This window comes from Lycorma delicatula, chromosome 4, assembly GCF_047948215.1.
Source record: "Lycorma delicatula isolate Av1 chromosome 4, ASM4794821v1, whole genome shotgun sequence".
Classification (NCBI taxonomy): domain Eukaryota; kingdom Metazoa; phylum Arthropoda; class Insecta; order Hemiptera; family Fulgoridae; genus Lycorma; species Lycorma delicatula.
The window spans coordinates 100,995,123-101,015,874 of record NC_134458.1 but is presented as its reverse complement, the minus strand read 5'-3'; the positions used below and the strand labels follow the sequence as shown (position 1 = coordinate 101,015,874).

The window sequence follows — 20,752 nt, the reverse complement described above, 5'->3', positions numbered from 1 at the left end:
GTTTTCAGGGACTGTTAAATTACTTAGTTAAAAACTGGATCTGTTCTTGTCATTTATTATTTTTTTCAGAGAAAAGAGTAATGTTACAGCAAAATAAGATGAATGCATGAAAAAAAGGAGGAGTAGATAAAAATAAGAACCGCTACGATAAAAATTTGACACACATGTTGAGCACTAAATAGCAAGAATGATGTTTGTATTTGGCGATTGCTGCTCGGTAATTTTTTTTTTCAATTCGATATCCTTGAACAAGCATTAATAGACAATAGACAATTTTATTTCTGTGAAATTATAATACCAATAATAAAATATAGATTTTTTTTACACAACTTATGGTACTAGTAAAAATACAATGTTTTGTCAACAATTTATTGCTGAAAAGCAAACTAGGAAAGCGTTTTATGCCCTTTTTCAAATAGATATAAAATAAATCATGAAGACATTATTAATATTTGTTAACATTAACATACATGCTTGTGAAAATAACTTTGCCAATATTAGATTTTATGCTTATTCATCACACACAACTATGTAAGCAGTGGTAGAGAATAAAACTGGCTACTGATCCACATAGTCATAGATAACTTAAATCTTTCATTAAAAAAATGTTTGGTCAGGAAGATTAACCACAGGTTTTGCCACTAGAGATAATTACAAAAAAAAAAAAAAAACAGTTAGAACTTGTTGTTCTTGTTGCAAATGGAAAAAAGAATGATAAAATATTTTAGATTCTGTGGTAAAATAATTTGCAGTGATTATACTATAGATATCCATACTATTCATCATGACCAAATTAATGATATTAATTGGTGCCATTTAGAACATTATTCTTCTTTTTTATAAGGTGAAGATTTGTGTTTGTATTTATGAATGTGCAATCTTTTCTAAAAAGAATAGTCACTTATTCTTAAAAGATAATATTACCATCACCAAACCAGACTATGAAACTGTCTTTGCATAACTTAACATGATACTTTGGTTTACATATTAATGGGTCTTATTATGCTTTAACAAATTACTGAACCATTTAAAAAATCTTCCCACCATTTTATTTAAAACACGATTGAAAAATTCTATTTTAGAAAAAATATTCCTGTCGATGAATTTTTAAATAGATTAAACATATTTTTTAAATCTTTGCTTTCTAGTTCTCATTCATCATGTACATTAATGTGTTCAAAATAGTTTTCAATAACATATTTATAATTTTTCCTATAATGATATGTGATCTATATAATATTATGTACTGATCAGAATTATATACTGATGGTAAAGAATTCAATTTATTTATTGTATTAAAGTTTGTTATAAATTCAAAATAAAATGAAATAATCTTCATTCCTTTGTTAGATGTATAAAGACCAACATTGTCACTGTTTAAAATCCATGCTACCATTATACAACTACTAATATGTTAGATGGTTATAAACCATCTAACATTCCAATATACAATTTGGAATAAAAAAGCTGTTCCTATAAACAAATATAATTATTAAATAATTATTTATTATTTTTTTTTTTTTAAAGAATGTTACCACACATCTATTTTACCTTTTAGTTGATATTTATATGTTCAGTGTTGCCTGTTATCTCAACACTTTTGAAGGGTATTCTTATCAGAGTTAGTAAAATTAAAATACGCAAGAAATAAGTTTTTACTGCAACTCAACTGAATATTGTCAAAATTAAAATATATTTATTTTTAAAGTCTGTTATGATAAGAGTGCAGCAGTCTTTTGAATTAGTTGACTATCGTTGAAATAAGAGTTATTCAATTATGATTTACAAGCATATGTAAAAGAAAGTTTTCCACTGTTTATACATAAGTTTTATTTCCTTTATTGAATGTACATCTATAAATAAATTTAATAAGTAAACAATAGATATCATGACAATAAATGGTAAGAAATAATATTTAATTAAAATAAAATCTATCAATAGTAAATATATGATAACTTAAACAAATGGAAAAGTTATATAAATCAATAAATTGGAATAGCTTGGTCAATTTGGATAAACATATATACATAAAATGTTCATAAATTTATATATATATACACAGAAGGCACAAAAGTATCAGACTGCATAATTTTTGCTACTGTTATCTACTTTAACAATTTTAGCCATATCTTACTTGTTTATCAATTGATTTGAATAAATAGGTGTCATTTTGTTCACAATAAAGGTTTAACATTTTATCTAATAAAATAATTCCATAAAACTAATAATTACAGAGCTATAAACGATTAAAAAATAATATATGGCCTCCATTTTGGAATTTTCAAACTTATTATTCTGTCGGGTACAAGTACACCAAATTTTATTAAAATATCTTGATCCTTTCTTAAGATATAAATTTTTATTGAAAAACACAAAATGGTAGAGAGAAAAAATGAAGCGAGATAGGACATTTATCCATGTGAATATTTTTGTTTATTTTGATGTTCCCGAATCAATCCCTTAAGTTTGAACAACACCAATATGGGACATCCTTTGTGTGTGTGTGTGTGTGTGTGTGTGTGTGTAAAATAAAAATTGAATTTTAATAAGGAAAATGATAAAATATTTAATAATTTTCCCAAACTTCATAATAATAACATGATACAAAAAGAAAGTTATTTATATAAAATAAATTCAGATGATTCAAAGTTTAAATAGAGCTTAAATTAGTAAATTAATAAACAGCATAACTTGTTTTCAATCATTAGATCAAATAATCAAAATAATGGCTTCAACAGAAAATTGAACATTATTATTAAATAACTACATGATAAAATTAAAAAGTGATTATGCCAAATCATACCATCACCCCACCCAAAAATATTGAGCTAATTTGCTACTCATAAAAACTAGTTGAGAATAGTAAAAATAAAAACAAAAAACAACAAAGGATTGCAAAATTTTCCCAGCGTTGTCCCTTATGTTCAACAAAATTTTAAAATAAGAGATAGTACAATAAAATAAGTTGTTAAGTAAAATTTATTTAATTTTAAATGAAAATTGTAATTATTATTTGATTTATATGAATGAAAAAATCAAGCAGTATTTACTGCCATGAAGTTAAGAATTTTATTAAATAAAAATTGTGAATATACGTTATTAAATATAAGTAGATTAATCATTATAATTATTATTATTGGTAATGAAAATAGTCTTTTTATTGGTTTGACCAATAAAACCTGATCAGGTTGATCTTTTTTACAACTGCATGTCAATTTGACACAAAAACGATCAAAATATCTAGTAAAACAATTTGGGTCTAATTTGATCCTGTTGATCAAATAATGTTTTTATCTTAAAAATTATACTTAAGAATTAAAAATATAATTGGAAAAAATTATCGGTCCTTTTTGACCTCCTTGCTCAACAGCTACCACATATGACATTTTTAATAGCCACAACTTGAAAAATGGATAAGGAATTAGAAAAATTTCAAAAACAAATTTTAATTCTTTTATTTCGGTCCCTTCGGAGTCTGTTTTTTCATAAAGTTCCCAATCATCTCTATTAATACTAGATATAACTGGATTTTCAATTCTGAAAACAGAAGTTTAAAAAAATTGTAAGGTACAGGTCCCATTTACCCTTGTATTTTTTGAGGTTAAAAATTTATTTGGAGTAATTACTTACTTCAATAAGTTGATCCAATTAAGTGCAATGTTATTTGTTATTCAACAAGGTTAAAAAAGGAATTGTAGTTTAATGTTTAGGGTACACTGATGCCTTCTAGTCCTATGTGGGGTATATATATATATAGCCAAATATTTGTATCAAATTTCAATGTTTTTGGTAAACAGGTTTTCAAGATTTGAGGCAAAAACTGTTAAGAAATAATGTTCAATATCCCCCAATTCCTATATCCAGTCAACTTAAAACTTAATAATTTTTAAAATTTAATAAGTTTCATTGTACTAAAGCTCTATTTTCTATAACCATACACAAAAAGTAGAAAATTAAAAATGACAAAAACTACACTTATTCCTTTTTTAACTTTGTCCAAAACGTAATTCCATCAATGTTCCATATATTTAGAGATCTTTAAGCCATTTTTGAAGAATTTACATTGAACTATTGTGGAGATATTAATTGATATACAGACTAGTACAAAGAGATACATTAATTTTTTTTGGAATTTCTTTAATCTTTTGCATGTTTGTGGATTAAGCAAAGTATTGAAGTGTAAACTTTTGCAAAAATCTGATACTCAAAATTTTGGTTGATTGCTATACTTTTCCTATGTTGCTATGCTACTGAAACAGCAATATAGCTATAGCTGGAAAAGTAAAAATAACATAAACAATAACACAACAGCTTCAACATTAATGAGATTTTCTAAAATTAATAACATCCATATGACTGACCACCTATAAATGATAAAAATGAATCTACATAAATTAAAAAAAAAAAATCTTGCATAGATTCCAATCAAATAAGAAAAAATTAAACAATTAAATGAAAAGATTGTTTGGGTTTTATACCTTTAATAATGTTTGCATATTTTGTAATAGAAAAATTTAAAAACATATTGACTACAATAATTTTTCACTTCCTAAAAGAAATTTATTTAGATTGGGGTGAGATTTAATAATTGTAGTGTTTTGTTTACGTATTTTGTATAAGTTTGTTTTTGTAAATGTGTTTTGGAAGAAGAAAAACCAGAATTTATCACTAATCTTTTTTTGTGTATTATAGTCGGCCGAAGTTGTATATTTTTTTCTTTCAAGCTTCCTAAGGTAAATTTACATGTTAACATATCCTAAATAAGGTGTCCTTGGGATGAATGTTCTCATTATTTATATGCTAGGTAATACATTGTAATTAATATGAATTGTACCAATAAAATAATTTAATGTGAGCTCAATTTATTTTCATTTTTACTTTAATCAAAATGTAACAAGTAACAATAAAGATTTTAAATTTCAAATGCTAATCTCTGTGGAAAGTGTAGCCTCTCATACTTTCATTAAATGGTACTATTAGTATAATAAAAATTATTAAACAATATAAATAAGATTAACATAACAAATTATTAATTTACTAAAACATAGGCATTAAATGAAATTATTTTTCTTTCAATGGCTGTAAATATTAAAAAATGATGAGTTCACCACTGGATCTCTACTTTTCTACTCTCAAAAAATTTACACTCAAAAAGTAGTACAAATAAAGATGTATTATTATTTTAAGAACAATATCTTCCAGATGTTAGGGATCTCAGCAATGTTTGCAAACTATTATAACAACTGCATTGCTTGTTGATGTCTTAATCTTCTACTCTATTTCTTTTTATTAAATTTGGCACTGTTCTGTGGCCTTAACTTGTCATTTCATCTTGAAATTTAATTACCAGTTGTTTTTATATTTTACATTCATTTTCCAATAGGACATTGGTCCAGCAATAAATACAGTAGACCTACCGCCATTTTTCATACATGTTTTTACCGTACTGGTATCTGATGGAACTAAAACTACTAAACAAAATAAAAGCTTGGATTATATTCAATGTGTAGTAAACATTTTATGGGGATACAATGTATATATGTTTGGAAATGCACCAGGCTGCATTGTTCCACAATGTTTTTTCTTACTATGTACTAACAGTGCAAGAGGATTTTTTTTTACTTGCATTGTAGATAACAATTAAGAAATTCTTAGTTTTACATTTTACGCCAAACGTATTTGGTGATGAAATGTAAAAATAGTTGTGCATGTCTGTACTTAGAGAAACACCAAAAAAATCCATACATCAAAAATACAAACTGATACAATTACACCAGAACCAAATATTAAATTATTATTATTAATATATACTATGAAATATACAATAAGAATACAAAATGAGAAAAAAATATAAATAAGAAAACAAAAGATTAAAACATAGGATTGAAATGATTAAAAATAAAGCTACTGCATCAACAAAAAAGAGGTAATTGGCTAAAATTAGAATATTAAATAAAGTTAGAATAATTTACAAAAAAAAAAAACAAAGATGTGCTTCACTTAAGTAATTCAATAATTAAGTTTTGTAATGTAAAATTAATAAGCAGTAGAAAGTGTAAAGGAAAAGAAAAACTGATGCAAAAATTGTAATTAAAAACTGAACTTTAGTAGAATCAATGATAAAATTAAAAGATATTAAAAATTCTGAAGCGTTTAATAATTGAACTATTACTTAGTTGGATTTAATTTTAAATATAACACAGAATAAAATCTATTATAATTTTACTTGCATGCTTACCTAATTTTATGGTAAATCTTTAGTTAAATAAATCACTTAAGTGAATTATTAAAGCGTAAATGACCGGAATAAGAAAATTCCTTACGAATGTCAGTGATGTTCAGGTTCTTCACATTTCGCAGACACAGTACATAACCTATGTAAAATTTTAGCTATAAATAGACAAATCAACCTAATGGTTCTTTCTAACTTTCTATAAAATAAAGTTCTGTCATATTAAGACTGGATAGATCTCTGTGCATTTAGATAAGAATTATTATTTTTTTCAAAACTAAATATCTATTCGCGGCTAAACGATGAATTTTGCCGGCAATAATTGCGTCCACCTGGCCTACAAAATACGTATCCATGCGGTCGTTACTGGTACTAGTTGTAGTTATTTCTCGCGGTAAATATAAATAAATCGTAATTTTGATTCAGACTTAAGTGTATTAACTTTTCAACTACATTCTACGTATGTGTCTATCTAATTGAAAAAAATTAAAAACCTCCGGCTATAATATCAGTTGTTTGGGAAGAATGATACCAGATGGGAACAGCAGTACCAGTCTTAATGATGGCCACAAGATGAGTGAAACATTTTGAAACAAGTTAAGTTGTTTTATTATAAAATTGGTTGTATTTATCATTAAAAAATTATATATAAAACATAGCTCATATAATAAAGTAATAATTATATGAAGTAATAAATAGATAAATCAGAAGATTTAGAGCATTTTGAAAGTAATTTTGTTAAAAAACTTATTGTCAAAAACAAAACAAATAGTTTAATTTATCATAGATAAGTTTATGGGAAGACTTTTGAAATGGGTCAGTAACTGATTACAAATAATAATGGAAGTAATCTGTAGACTGAATTACCAAAAAGGTTTCTTTGATAAAGGTGGTTGTTATTATTTTTGGGTATTTCTTTTTCATAAATAAAAGTTGTGGATGAATAAAAAAGTTTAATTTATTAAATATCAGTCATGATTCATATTTGTGAGCACCAAACAATATTTGATGTCCTAATTTAATGCCTATTTTTGTAAACTGAAAATTCTTTTTGACTTTTCATAACATGTTATCTCATATAAGAATATATGTGAACATAATAAATATTTTTTGATAATGATAAGCTTATTGCTTTATTTAGAAGCACAAAGCAAATCATTGTGCTTGCAGACAAAATCGATTTAATCATCTCATGAGAATTTATCATGTAATAAGTTATTGAGAGATTTCACATTATTATATGTGTAACAGAAATATCATAATTATAATTAATAGGAAGACTATTCACAGATTAATAATATTCTGTTTACCTGAGTACAATGCAATATCTGTATTTAAAGTTAGATTTAGACAATTCATCTGGTGAATGATTTTCGAACTGTGAATGGTTTGAAATTTCAAGTAAACAATAAGAAGAGCAAGAGACCAAAGGCATTTCCAAGTAACATCTTGCCACTCGAAATCTTGGAATAATGTGAGAGCTTATAAATAAAAAATGTGGATAAATTTAATGCGAGATAGAATAAGTAAAAAATAGATACTAAATAACTATCAATATTTCTATATATGTAAGTTTTAATGCAATAATTGAATTATGTGTAGAATGTATTACAACTTAAGACCTGATTAATGATCATGCCAACCGTTTATGGAAGTTAATGTTAGTAATTAAAAGAGACTGGCACATCATATGTGCCATTAAATTTGAGTGATTTGATACAAATTAATCAAATTTAGTATAAAAGTAGGTGATTTAGTAGTTACACAACAAGGTTTAAGGAAATAATAGATTTTATATGTTTAGTTGCTATTATAGCTTATCTATTCTTTATCAAAATGACCTAATTAAATAAGAAAAAACCAGTTTTTAAAAGAACTATCATTTGGTATTATCTACAAAATTGTTTTATATTTTTTTCAGTTTAATTTAAATGCAATTTTTCCTTTTCTTGTTGAAAAATATGATTAGATGAACAACACACTTTTTAATTTGTTTTAATGCTTTGAAAATAAAAACAGAAAAAAATTAATTAGGGATAAATGAAAAAAAAAATTACTTTTTTCCTATTTAACATTTAATTTAAATAAAATTAAGTAGTTTAGTATTAAAATTTGTGATGAAGGTTTTTTTATTTTTTTACTTTATTAGCTTGTTTATTGATACTTAATAATTATGTTCAAACATGGAATCATTTAAAACTCTACAAGGCATTTAGTGAAGTTTAGAATTTAAATATTAATATTAGATAGATGTTGACATTTCAAGGCAATTTAGCTCATTAAAAGAACTAGTCAAAACAGAACTTACGTAATAAGCAGTTTTGTTAACAGACCAGCTTACAGTTCTCAAAAATAAGAAAGTGCTGAAGAAAAGACCTTCTATTACAATAGTATTAATAAGTTTAGATTTCTTGTAGTAATAAATTTTAAACCAAAACTGTGTCATAGAAAAATTTATACATAATTTTTTTTTTATTTTTACATATTAACTGCTTTTTTCTCTTTAAAAAAAAAATAAAAACAAGATGAGTTATTTAGTTACTATTTTCCAACACATCAGTTTGTAGAATAATTCAAATCTAACTTAAAATCAGTTTGAATATTATCTATCACAAATAAATTAAAGCGATATTCTGGATGATAAAGTTGTATTAAGACCTCATAACAATTTAACTATAAAATAGGTTTTGCTTCCTTTTCTGTTGGTAATGATGGGGTAAAAAAAAAACCAGTGCTACTATTTTTCACTGGTCCAAAAAAAGAGCAGATGTGAATCACAACAGTATATCGTACTATATGCTCTCTATTTCACATGAAAGCTGTGGTTTTATCAATTCCTGTAACATAATATACAAATGTGAAATGTAAAGCAGTGAGCCGTAAAATTAGTTTCTGTTTCATTTCAGCACTGTTTGTTCTCTCTCTCTTTCTGTTTAGCCTCTGGAACCATGGTAAGGTATTACTTCAGAGGATGATAAGTATGAATGTAAATGAAGTGTAGTCTTGTACAGTCTCAGGTTGACCATTCCTGAGATGTGTGGTTAATTAAAGTCCAATCATCAAAGAACACCAGTACCCACGATCTAGTATTCAAATCCATATAAGAGTTTATTACTGGATTTGAACCTTAGAACTCTTGACTTTGAAATCAGCTGATTTGCGATGATGAGTTAACAACTAGACCAGCCTGGCGGGCTAATATTGTCCGTTTAAGTCTCAAGAATAGCATGGGCTCAGCACACCACTTTTTTGAAGCATTACAGGTAAATATCATAATTTTTACTTAATCTTATGTTGTGGATTGTTACTTAAGGAAAAACTAAAATAAAATAGATTACTCTTTCATAAATACACATTAAATATTTTTTTCTTTCGTCTTTTGTACAGAGAACATTAAAATCTTTGTCATAGTAGGACAAAATCATTACTTTTCAGTCATTGTTCCAGCCAAGACTGGTCTACCAAATGAACAGTATACCTTGTCCAAGCTGAATTGGCACAGATCTCATCTAGTCAATGGTTGCCTAGCTACCACGAGGCTATAATATGCTACTTGTGGAAGACAGTGTATATATATATATATATATATATATATCCACAGCATATTAACTCGCTCTTGGACTATGCGTGTGACATTCATGGTACGGAACCTTTCAGTCGAATTTTTAAGCACTTACGCTTATCCATTTTCTCTGAAATTTTGTATACAGGTTTTCTCCTGATGACAACACAATTTAGCAACATTTTCAAGTCGCTAAGATACTCCTAAGTTGTTAAGAAAAAATGCCCCTTGAACTTATGCAACCTCGTTTACATGCATATTTTCTTAGTGAAAGATAACCTATTCTGTTTCAGTAAATTTAGATCTAAAATTCGCGACCGAAGTTTTAGGAAAATTTAATACTTTTTAACCGGATCCGAATTTTCAGACGAAAATCGCATATATTTCGAAAACGGTTGGTCCTAACGCTCTGAAAATTTTTTTCGATACCCCTGCACGATATTCTCATCCGCTCTCAGTGGTACCCACTGGATGATAATATTTTCAAGTGCACCCCAGATGGCGTTCGAAAATTTGGGAAGCGGTGCCGTAATATCTCGGCAATCGCTCGTCCACTTTTCACAATTCAAACGGCGTATGTATCAGCTGGTCGAGAGCTAATTGTTTAACGCATCGGGTACACTCTTGATCGACCGGATCTTGGTTATCCGGGAAAAAAATCGTTTAGCCCTATGTTTTGATTGAACTCACCCACCGTAAAACGTACCGATCCGATTGTTCGCTAAATACGCTCAAACCTGTGCGCTAGCGCAACTGTAAAGTATAAACTTATGAAGACTAAAAATTAGAAAATAAAAAAATATATAAAAAAATCTTTTTAAAAGCCACTTTTATATTAAATGCACTGAATAATAGAAAATAAAAAAGATGTAAAAAATCTTTAAAACACCACTCTCAGGTAAAAAATAATTTTAGGACGGTATCTCAGAATGGATTTGACGACAAGGTTTGATGGTGATATGTAAGATTATGTGAAAGTCATAGCTTCAAGTTAAAAATTTGATGTTTTTGCCAATTTTTTCATATGCGTGATGAATGGCCTAAAGAGTGGGGCGCACGCGCTCCACTCATTAGCCTATACTTCCCAGAACAAAGGGTGAAGAGCGTGGCATAAACAGTAAACATCAGTCTTGCGCATGTTTGGCTTGGATATTTTATACAGATATAAAACTATAAATAAACACATTTAGACTTAGACACTAATCAGTAACAGTCGATTATTCTGCATAATATTGCATAACGTGTATCGATTTCAGTATCTAATAAAGAAATAAGTTATTAATTTAATAATATATAAACTCAGGATTAAATAAGTTAATAGTAAATATAAGACGTGAATTTGTTCATTGATTGGAATAAATTATTATCGTACCATATACATACTGTCTTTAATGGAGTAATGTTATAAACCCGTGCTCGTTAGGCAGCAAGATATACAACTATGCTGTTCAGATCTATGCCAATTCGGCTTGGACAAGCTATACATCGGTAACTGATGAGATAGATTTTGTACATAATGCAATGATTATTACGAAATGAGGCAAATTATTTGTTTTTCACAATCTGTCCTAGTGAATAACACAAGCAAACCGCTCGATGTACAAGAATCATTAATCATTTTTTTCTCTGAAATTAATGACGTTAATTATACAGCTACTTCATTATAAAACTTGAATTAAAAATCACTTGCATTTCAGTAAGCTTGGCATGTGGATTTACATACCACTTAGAGAAGAATGAAAAGGGAAATAACTTCACTTTTCTAAGAAAGCCAGGTATGAGGTAATATTTTCATGAACGACTTGTTTCTTATATCACATCATCTATAACTATTTGATTATAATACTAAAAGCAAACACGTATTTTTGATTTGGGCTGAAATATTTCTAAAGAGGGTTTTTTTATGAACTAGTTTTAACCATTTCTAAAAACCGTTTTGAATGTTTTAGAAAAAACCTATTATAGATGAGTCAGATATATTTTGAGATTTACATGCCTGTAAAAATTTGTTAATGACAGTAATCTAAAAAAAATTCAAAAGCAAAAGACTGGGTTATTAATCTAATTAATTACATTTTTTTTAAATTTCAAAATCAGTAGAAAAAATTTGGGGAGTTGTTTTTTGTTTTGCATAAACTATTCAGTTTAATTGGTAATTAAAAAAAAGAAGAAAACAAATAAGCCGTATTTTTAATTTCAATAACTATTTTACCAAAAAAATTTGCAGAAGGAACAAAATCTTACTTGGAATAATTGTTTTATTTATATATTTACTGTCGTTTTGTCCATAGATATTCATGTAAGAAAACACAAAATAAACTTTTCGAACAACTGACACTACAAAAAAAAAAAAACGAAAGTTATGAAAAGGAAATGATTTTATTCTTTTTGTTTTAAATCTGTGACAAATTAAAAAAAAATATATATTTTATCTAGTTTTTTGTAAATATTTTCTTAAGTATGTTTTTTAAATTTATTTTTGTTTAAAAAGTTTATTTTTAATTTTTTAGTTTGTTTATGGTATGCTTACACATACTACCCATGTAATAATAATAATAAAAAATTTAAAAAAACAATAAAAGAAAATTAATGCAAACGAGAAACCTGTATTTTGATAAAAGTAAAAAAAATAAATATAAGGAATATTATTAATGTATACTACATTAGGAAACTAGTGACTGTGATCTCTGTGGAATGTAGAAATATACATTATACTAGTATATTCATTTAAGTATCCAAGAACAAAAGTTTTTCAAACTGCTTTTATCTCTGCTTTTTATATTTAGAGTACGTGGATGCAAATTAACTGATCGATTTTCTTAAAAATTCCGCATGAAAATATCGCAATAATATCAGGATTTATATATTAGGGGTGTAAATCCCGAACAGGAATGATCGATCATTTTTCAAACGATACAAAATTTTCATTCTACATTCCCACTCTCAAGCTTCAAACCATTGGAGAAAAAAATACGCTACAATACAATACTAAGCAATCTTAATAATAATAAAAAAATTTATTTATATGGTTCATGTAATTTTTATTTTTGAATAAGATTTTACATCTTTTAAGTTATCTAGTAAGTAAATCCTTACGACGAGTCCACCAAAAGAACAAAATGACAAAAGAATCATAGAAATCGATTGATTCCTTGAAAGTTAAGGTTGAGGCATACGTGAAAAATCATTGATTGAATTAAGAACTTCTTCCTTTATTATCTGAATTCGGCAAAAAATAATGCAACTGTAATTAAAATATTAATTTGCGACAAAAAACTCAAAAAATATAATTCACAATTAAAACATTTATTAGTAATTTATAGCACGAAAATTATAGTACAATATGCAATCTTAATAAAAGATATCACCGTTCGTAGATTATTTACAATAATGTCTATAGCGTAGAGGTAGCCCTGTTAGTAAGCTAACAGAACCGGTTCCCTTCTTATAAAAATGGTGTTTCTTTGCTCACATACGTTGAAAATAACTAAAGTAAATCATTATAAACAATTGCTTACCTTTTTAATAAACAGCGATGTTTGGCTAAACAAAATAAAAAAGATTATTTGTTCTATTCAGATAACGTATTACACAGTTATTTAAAAATAATTATACATCAAAGAATAACATCGAAGCTGCGTCGGTCAAATAAAATGAGCGAATCAATGTTAGTCACGATTTGAGGGTATTAGAAAAGGTACAAAAAAAAAGTCTAAAACGTTTTATTTTAGACCTTGTAGAAACGAGTTATCTAATGGTGGGTATAAATAGATAGTTTTTAATTCCATATTCCCAATACCTAGATTTATACTAATACCCGTACGCCACTGCTAAATAAAAAACTGTTAAAGTTGTTATTAAGTATATAACATTTATTATGTATAGTTATTATGTATATAACATAAAAATCAAAGTTTTTAATTTGATAAGAATTTTAAAACAACAAAAAAAAACAAATCGGACATTTTTGTTTTTTAATTTATGAGGATTTTAATTAGTTCTGTTACTGTTTTTAATAGTTCTTAATGATTTAAACGTTTATATAAAACTAAATGCATAAATAAAATGTAACATTTAATACATCAAAAATAGTAAAACTACTTTCACTGACTGTATTGTATTATACAATCATACTACAAAATATCTTTGCCGACGAGATAACAACTCGTTTCGTAATTATGATAAAGCAAGAGTATTTTTATTCTATTTTTTAATATCTTTTTTTCTTAATCTATACAATTTAAATTCACTATTCAAAATTGTCCTAAAAAACTGATAGAAATTTAAAGAAAAACCAGTTTCACTGATAAACATAATTTTTGTTTCCTAACACGCGATACATGATTTTAATCTGTTTTTTTTTTTGATGCTGAAAACGAATATGAACTCAGAATCTTTCTATCACCCACCATTTTTGAAAAATTTCTAAATTTTAATTAAAGGATTTTTTTTCATTTTTCAACGTATAGGAGCATTTTAAGCTCCTATATTGTATTTTTTAGCTCATTTTTTATTGTTTAACTTTGTTAACATAATTTGTAAGCTATAAATAAATAATACTAGACAAAGAATTAAATCATATCATAGTCATATATTATGACATCATACCTAATACTGAAGAGTGAGCCTTCATGGATAAGATTAATCATGTCTTTGCAGGTCAAAACATGTAGCTGAAAACACAGCTGTGTTGTTTACATTAAGCACTGGCTTTAGGAATGAATTAATTTTGTTCAGACTTACTGCTGTTTTAGGTTTGTTAACAGTGCAGTGTTATAATGACTCGAAATTGTATAAATGATGTGGATGCTTTTTGTTATGTATGTGGTGAGTTTACCGTAAAATCAAATAGAATAAACATTACACCTTTAATTAAAAAAACATATCATTTTTACTTTCAGTGTAAAATTGGTGATCAGGATAAGACGTGGGATCCTCATACGTATAATATGCACTAATTTTACTGTATATTTAAGAGGATGGATGAAAGGTACACGGAAGGCTTTGCCATTTGGTGTACCGATGGTTTGGCGTGAACCAAAGGATCATGTAACCGACTGTTACTTTCGTTTATCAAGTGTGTCTGGAATTTAAAAAAATGTAAACATACTGTAAAATTTCCTTCATTACAATCTGCAATCAGGCCTGTACCTCACAGTGAAATTATTCCAGTTCCTGAGTCACCTGTGAATGTACGTTTCGAAAGCAGCGATGAAGAATCAGGCAGTACTGAAGAAGACAACAATGATTCTGATTTTGAATTATTTTCCAATAAGCCACATCTTACATCACAAGGTGAATTAACATGGTTAAGGATTTAAATTTATCATAAAATCAAGCTGAACTGTTAGGATTAAGACTGCAAGGTTGGAATTTACTTCAAAAAAATACAAAAATTTCGGGTTTTCGAGGCCGACAAAAAGAAATTTCTCAGTACTTTATTGGTGAAAATAATTTGGTTTATTGCACAAATACTGACGAGTTTATGTTACACTTAGGATATTATTATACCCTTATCCTCATTATATACAATGTAAATCTGATAAAGAACACTGGCTAGGTCTACTAGACACCAACTTGTCTTTAATTGTCAGTGTGATCAATTTTTATGTTATTTATTCTTTTTTAGTGGAACTGTCTATTGACATTTATCAAGAAACAGCATTCTTCACGATGGACTGTCCTAAACCTTTTCTTTTATATTTTAGTATCCTTGTCTCCCTTTCAAATCAACCAGTATTTCTATCCTTCTTCCTCTTCTCCTCACACCTGCAATCTTTTCTTTAATTATTATTTTTACTTCCTTGTACGTAGTAAAGAAAGTACTGTGATAGCAAAAAATTTCAATTCTCAGATTTCAACGGAAATATCCATTTTGACCATCCCTGAATCGATTTTGACTAGTTTCGGTGTGACGTCTGTACGTACATATGTGCGTATGTATCTCGCATAACTGAAAAACCATTAGCCGTAGGATGTTGAAATTTTGTATTTGGGACTGTTGTAACATCTAATTGTGCACCTCTCCTTTTGATTGCAATCGACTGGACCAAAAGTGTCCAAAAAAAACAAAATCCAACTTTTGATTTTGGACTTTTTCTTAACTGTAGTAAAAGTCTTCTTTGAGAGCTTTTCAACGATATATCATTAGTGGTACTTATTTTCGTTGGTTCCAGAGTTGTAGCCAAATAAGATTTTAATTAATGAAATACTTTATAATAATTAATGTACTTTAAATTCTTGCAAGGGTGTTGTTATGTGCAGGAACCTGCTAAACTGCACAGAGGAAGAAATCATTGAAGAGCTTCATCAACAAGTACTGGCTGCATGTCGAAGATTGAACACATGGCTCAATAGAGAAGTTGTACCTTCCGCATCACATGTGCAGACGTTCATTCAATCCAGTGTCCGGAGAAGATAAAAACTGATTTTCATCGATTAGATGTTTGTCTATTCACTCTTTGTCTAATTCCATTACAGTGTTATGGGTGCTAAAAATTTGGACAAACAGAAGCACGATGTACAAGGAAACAATTTGTGTATGTGCGTGCGCGTGTGTGTGTGTGTGTGGTGAACCGTTCATCCTGGTGACCTGTGCAGGGACCCACCTGTTTGCATCAATTGTCACGAACAACAGTCAACAAGATCAATTAACAGGAAGTGAAGAAAGCTCAGTGAAAGCCTGAGCAAACTAAATCACCGGTTGAAATTCACATCAATAAAAATTACCATTTAGAAGCCTGAAATAAAGATGCTAGAAGAAAAGGATCTTGAAAGACCAATAATAGAGCCTCCGAAAGCATATTGTACTGAAAACAAGAGGGCGAGCACTTCTGCCGCTCCACACGTTTTAGCGAGAAGTGCATTGAGCCTCAACTCTGATGCACTACTGACTGCACCAACTGAGCCAGTATCATCTGATGCTGGCAGCAGGAGATCCTCTGCGTTCTACTGTGGAGTATCAGAAGAATCCATCTCTAAGGCCTCCAACACCCTGGAGTTTGGCATCGAGGCTTTCAGGAAGATAGAAAAAAGAAGCAGAAAAGAATGACCTAAGGGTAAATCTAAGCAATAGCATTAAAGAATGAGATAGTTTCTATAAGCTTTTAGAAATTTTGTAATGAAAATATGATTTTTTAATGTTCGAGTGACATTATTGTAAGCATTTGAGAGTTTTAACAACATTTTGTTGGGAATAATTTGTATATTTCAAGTGTTTTTAACAAGTTCTTTTTAAAGTGTTTTAAGTGTGTTAGTTTTAAGTGTTTAAGTGCAAGGAGCCTTTAAACCCTTGTCATATTGTTTTTGTTTTGGGATTTTAATATCCCTTGACAAGTATATTTTTGGATGATCTGTTATGACAAGACTAGCCTACTGTCTTTCTCACGGGTGTTTTTAACAGGGTGGGAAAGAAATATTTTCTTTATTTTGATATGGAAAGGGGCAACAGTCGACAGAAATATTGCTCTTTTTTACAATTTCCCTCTTTTCCATTTACTTTATCTGTTCTTCCCCATTACTGATTCTACCGGTGCAAGTATAACCTTGCTAGATTCTTTGAGCTGACAATACCTAATAACTAAAGACTTTATTAGAGTAAAGCTGGATCTAATAACTTCAAATTAAGTTGCTAAAACAGTATGACAAAATAAATTTTTTTACTCCCTCATTTATATCATAGTACTTTTAAGGTTGTATTTATCATGATATTTTAATAAAATAATATAGCATAAAATACTTTTATATATATATATATATATATATACAAAAATAATGTTATGAATGTACACATCAATAAAGAAATATTTCTCTTGTTCTGTTAATTAGAGTAATGAAGTTAATTGTATTCAATATTTCTTTATGCTATTCACTTTTCAGTGTTAACAACTTGTTAAGAACATGTCATCATTTTTGAACTTTGTTTAATATTTCATTAATTTATTTTTAAATATTCCAAATGTTATAATTTTTTGTCATTATTTTAAACTTCCCAGTCCATTAAAATTTTTTTATACTTTGTGATTGTGTGATTATTTTTTAATAAATATTTCTGTGTATGCCACATTGAAAGTTTTTGTACTATTTTTAGGAGCTGTGATAAATACTTTCATTGCATTTGGTTTTAAAAAATTTGTTTGTTTGTACCAATTATTTATTATTGTTTGTACCAAGGTCCGATCGGTCACGAAATAAAAATCCGTGCAAAAATCGGATGAACCTTTGCGCATATGTGTTGCGCAGCGCCTCTAGTATGGCCTTCAATCACGCCGCGTCACTTCGTTTAGTTCTGAACACGCAGCTACCACGTAAACATGTCTACAACAATAGCATCTCCCGCCAAGTGTGAAGTGTATGCGGTAATTTGATTTCTTCAGGCTGAGGGGTGTAATGCAGCTGAAATTCATCGACGAATAAGTAATATGTACGGTGAAACTTCAATGAGTGATAGCAGAGTGCGACAATGGTGTAGGAACTTTAAAGCAGGACATACAGATGTTCATGATGAAGGCGGTCAGGGAAGGAAGCAAGTGTCAACCGATGATTTCGTTGAGCGAGTGGATGAGGCAATTCGAGAAAATCGTCGGTTCACAATTTCTGTATTGAGTGATTCGTTTACTGAAATTTCAAGGTCAGCTCTCTACACCATTGTGAGTGAGAAACTTCAGTACCGCAAACTGTGTGCGTAGAAACATGGCTGAAAACACAGGCGGCTCCGTTCTATGACAAGGGTATTGGAAAGTTGGTACCACGCTACGACAAATGTCTAAATGGGAGTGGTGACTATGTAAAGAAATAGCGTAACTATGTAAGTACTTGTTACAAATAAAATTTTTTTTAATTTCGTGACCGATCGGACCTTCTAAAAAAATAACCCTCGTATAATTACAATGATCACTTATGCAAATGTGTGTGTTTTTATTATAAACTAACTTTTAATGATAATATTTCCTACAATTTTATTACTTTGTCTACCTTTTTTTTACTAAAAAGAGACTAGATTATTATAAAGATTATTTTACTTTTTTTTTAGAAATTTTTTTTGATGTGCATTTAAAAATTCTTGTGTGCAAGTTTTGACTCTCTTTTAATCGTATTGTTATTAATAATTACTTTGTATTACCAGAGATGACAAGAATTATAATTTATGGTGGCACTGTTTATTGTTACCTTTCTATGAACAACAGTTTCGATTGTTCCCTGTTATTTTTTCAACTTCTATTTCTAAAAAGTTTGGAAGCAATTAATTGACAGTATTATGCAATTCAGACATTATATATGGCAATCTAATAATTTCTCAGAAATTAAGCTCCTATTTTAATAATACTTATAAAAGTAACTATTTAAAGAGAGATACATAATAAGATACTTATATTTTATAAATACAAAAATAATTTATAATCTAAGTTAATAATTTTATGAAAGTTTACCTTTGTACCTTGATTATTTCTGTATATTTTTTGTTAGAACACTGTTGTAAATATTCTACTTTGTCAACCACAAAAATTTAACGTATGATCTTTTTCTAATTATAAAAATATTTGTCGTTATGTAGTGATAAGAACAGAAAGAGCAGTACTCTCTTAGTTACATTAACATAAAAACTAACTGTTAGTTGTCAGATTATTCCACCACTAGTAAAACCAATTGTTTTATCTATAAATCCCTATTATTATTACTGATTCACTTTAGTGAAAAATAAACTGAATAATAATCACATTGTGATATGTTTATTTATTTATTCATTTGTTACACAATCTATTATAATACAAAACATGAAAATGTAATGTAGCCTTGGTCATAATCATCATTAAATGAATGATAATAAAATCAGTTTAATAAGTTGAAAAAATTATAAATAGTATTATTTAAATATTTTTTAAAAGTACAGATAGTTAAAAATTTTTAATATTTATACTACATTTAATTAACAGCTTTTGTCTGAAACAGCCATGCCTCTTGTATAATGCTGTTATATGTAGGGGCTATATTTAAGAGAATATGGAGATTGCTAGTTTTAGTTATTAGAGTTGAGGACTTGTGGAAAAAAATAAGTGTAATATTTTTATAGAAAAAACATTAAGGATTTATAGTATAATGAAGTGAATTGCAGTTAAAAATTCTAAGTATAATGTTTCAGAAGAATACCGCATTGATTTATTACAAATAATTTTGATATGTTCCTGCTTTTTATAACTAGTGTAAATGTAGATGTATTTATTAGTTTTCTTTACATATTAGTCATGACTACTTGTTTAAATAACTGTACTAAATTTAGATCTCATTCTGCAACAAGTAATCTTCATTTAATATAACTCAAATTAAAACATTAAACATGTAATGATCATTATAACTTATTACTATTAATATTTATTCATCAACTGGATAATGTCTTTTGAGTAATTACACCTAACCAAGGTATTACAGCGATTAGTTATTCGAACAAGGGTTGCCATACTTCATTAACATTGTACATAGTTCAATTCTTTATAATAATTTACGAGCATATACTTTGAGAGAACTTTAGTGTCTCATTTTTCTAACTTTCATTTTTTCATTAATTTGCTAACACAACTTTTTAATCTCAAGTTCCTTTAGATTATATTTATTTTATATTTATATATTTCTGTTAGCCATAAAGGAAAATTGGTGGATTTTTATTACATTATAGATTTTCTTGTTATGATCAAATAACCATACTGTTTTGCTTTGAAGTGCATTAATAAAAACACTAAACGTATCATCATTATTAAATACTTATTATTTTTATGTATATGCTCATCTGAAGTGTAATATTACCTCTTGAGGTTTCCTAAAATAGTAAATCAAATTATGTTTGGTGGCTGTAAGTATGAATCATGTAACTTGTAATTTAGAAAATTAAAAATGTTAACCTATCCATGTGTTTATATTTATCAATATGCAGTTTTTTCTAAAAAGACTAGCCACTTACTCTTTAC

General features: G+C 27.9%; 1 protein-coding gene across 5 annotated transcripts in view; it reads right to left on the bottom strand.

Annotated features, from left to right (window-relative positions):
* Nucleotides 1-19,461, bottom strand: part of LOC142323698 (pyridoxine/pyridoxamine 5'-phosphate oxidase) — a 48,442-nt gene extending 28,981 nt beyond the window's left edge. Inside the window, exons 1-2 of one of the 5 annotated variants that reach the window (XM_075363806.1) lie at nucleotides 19,223-19,461; nucleotides 1,552-1,853 (exon numbers count right to left, since the gene is read on the bottom strand). The gene's annotated coding sequence lies outside the window, so the exon portion shown is untranslated. Of the gene's footprint in view, nucleotides 1-1,551; nucleotides 1,854-6,238; nucleotides 6,594-19,222 lie in introns of those variants that run through there. The other 4 variants (XM_075363805.1, XM_075363804.1, XM_075363803.1 and 1 more) reach the window with 4 other exon arrangements.
* Between the last annotated feature and the right edge of the window lie 1,291 nt (nucleotides 19,462-20,752).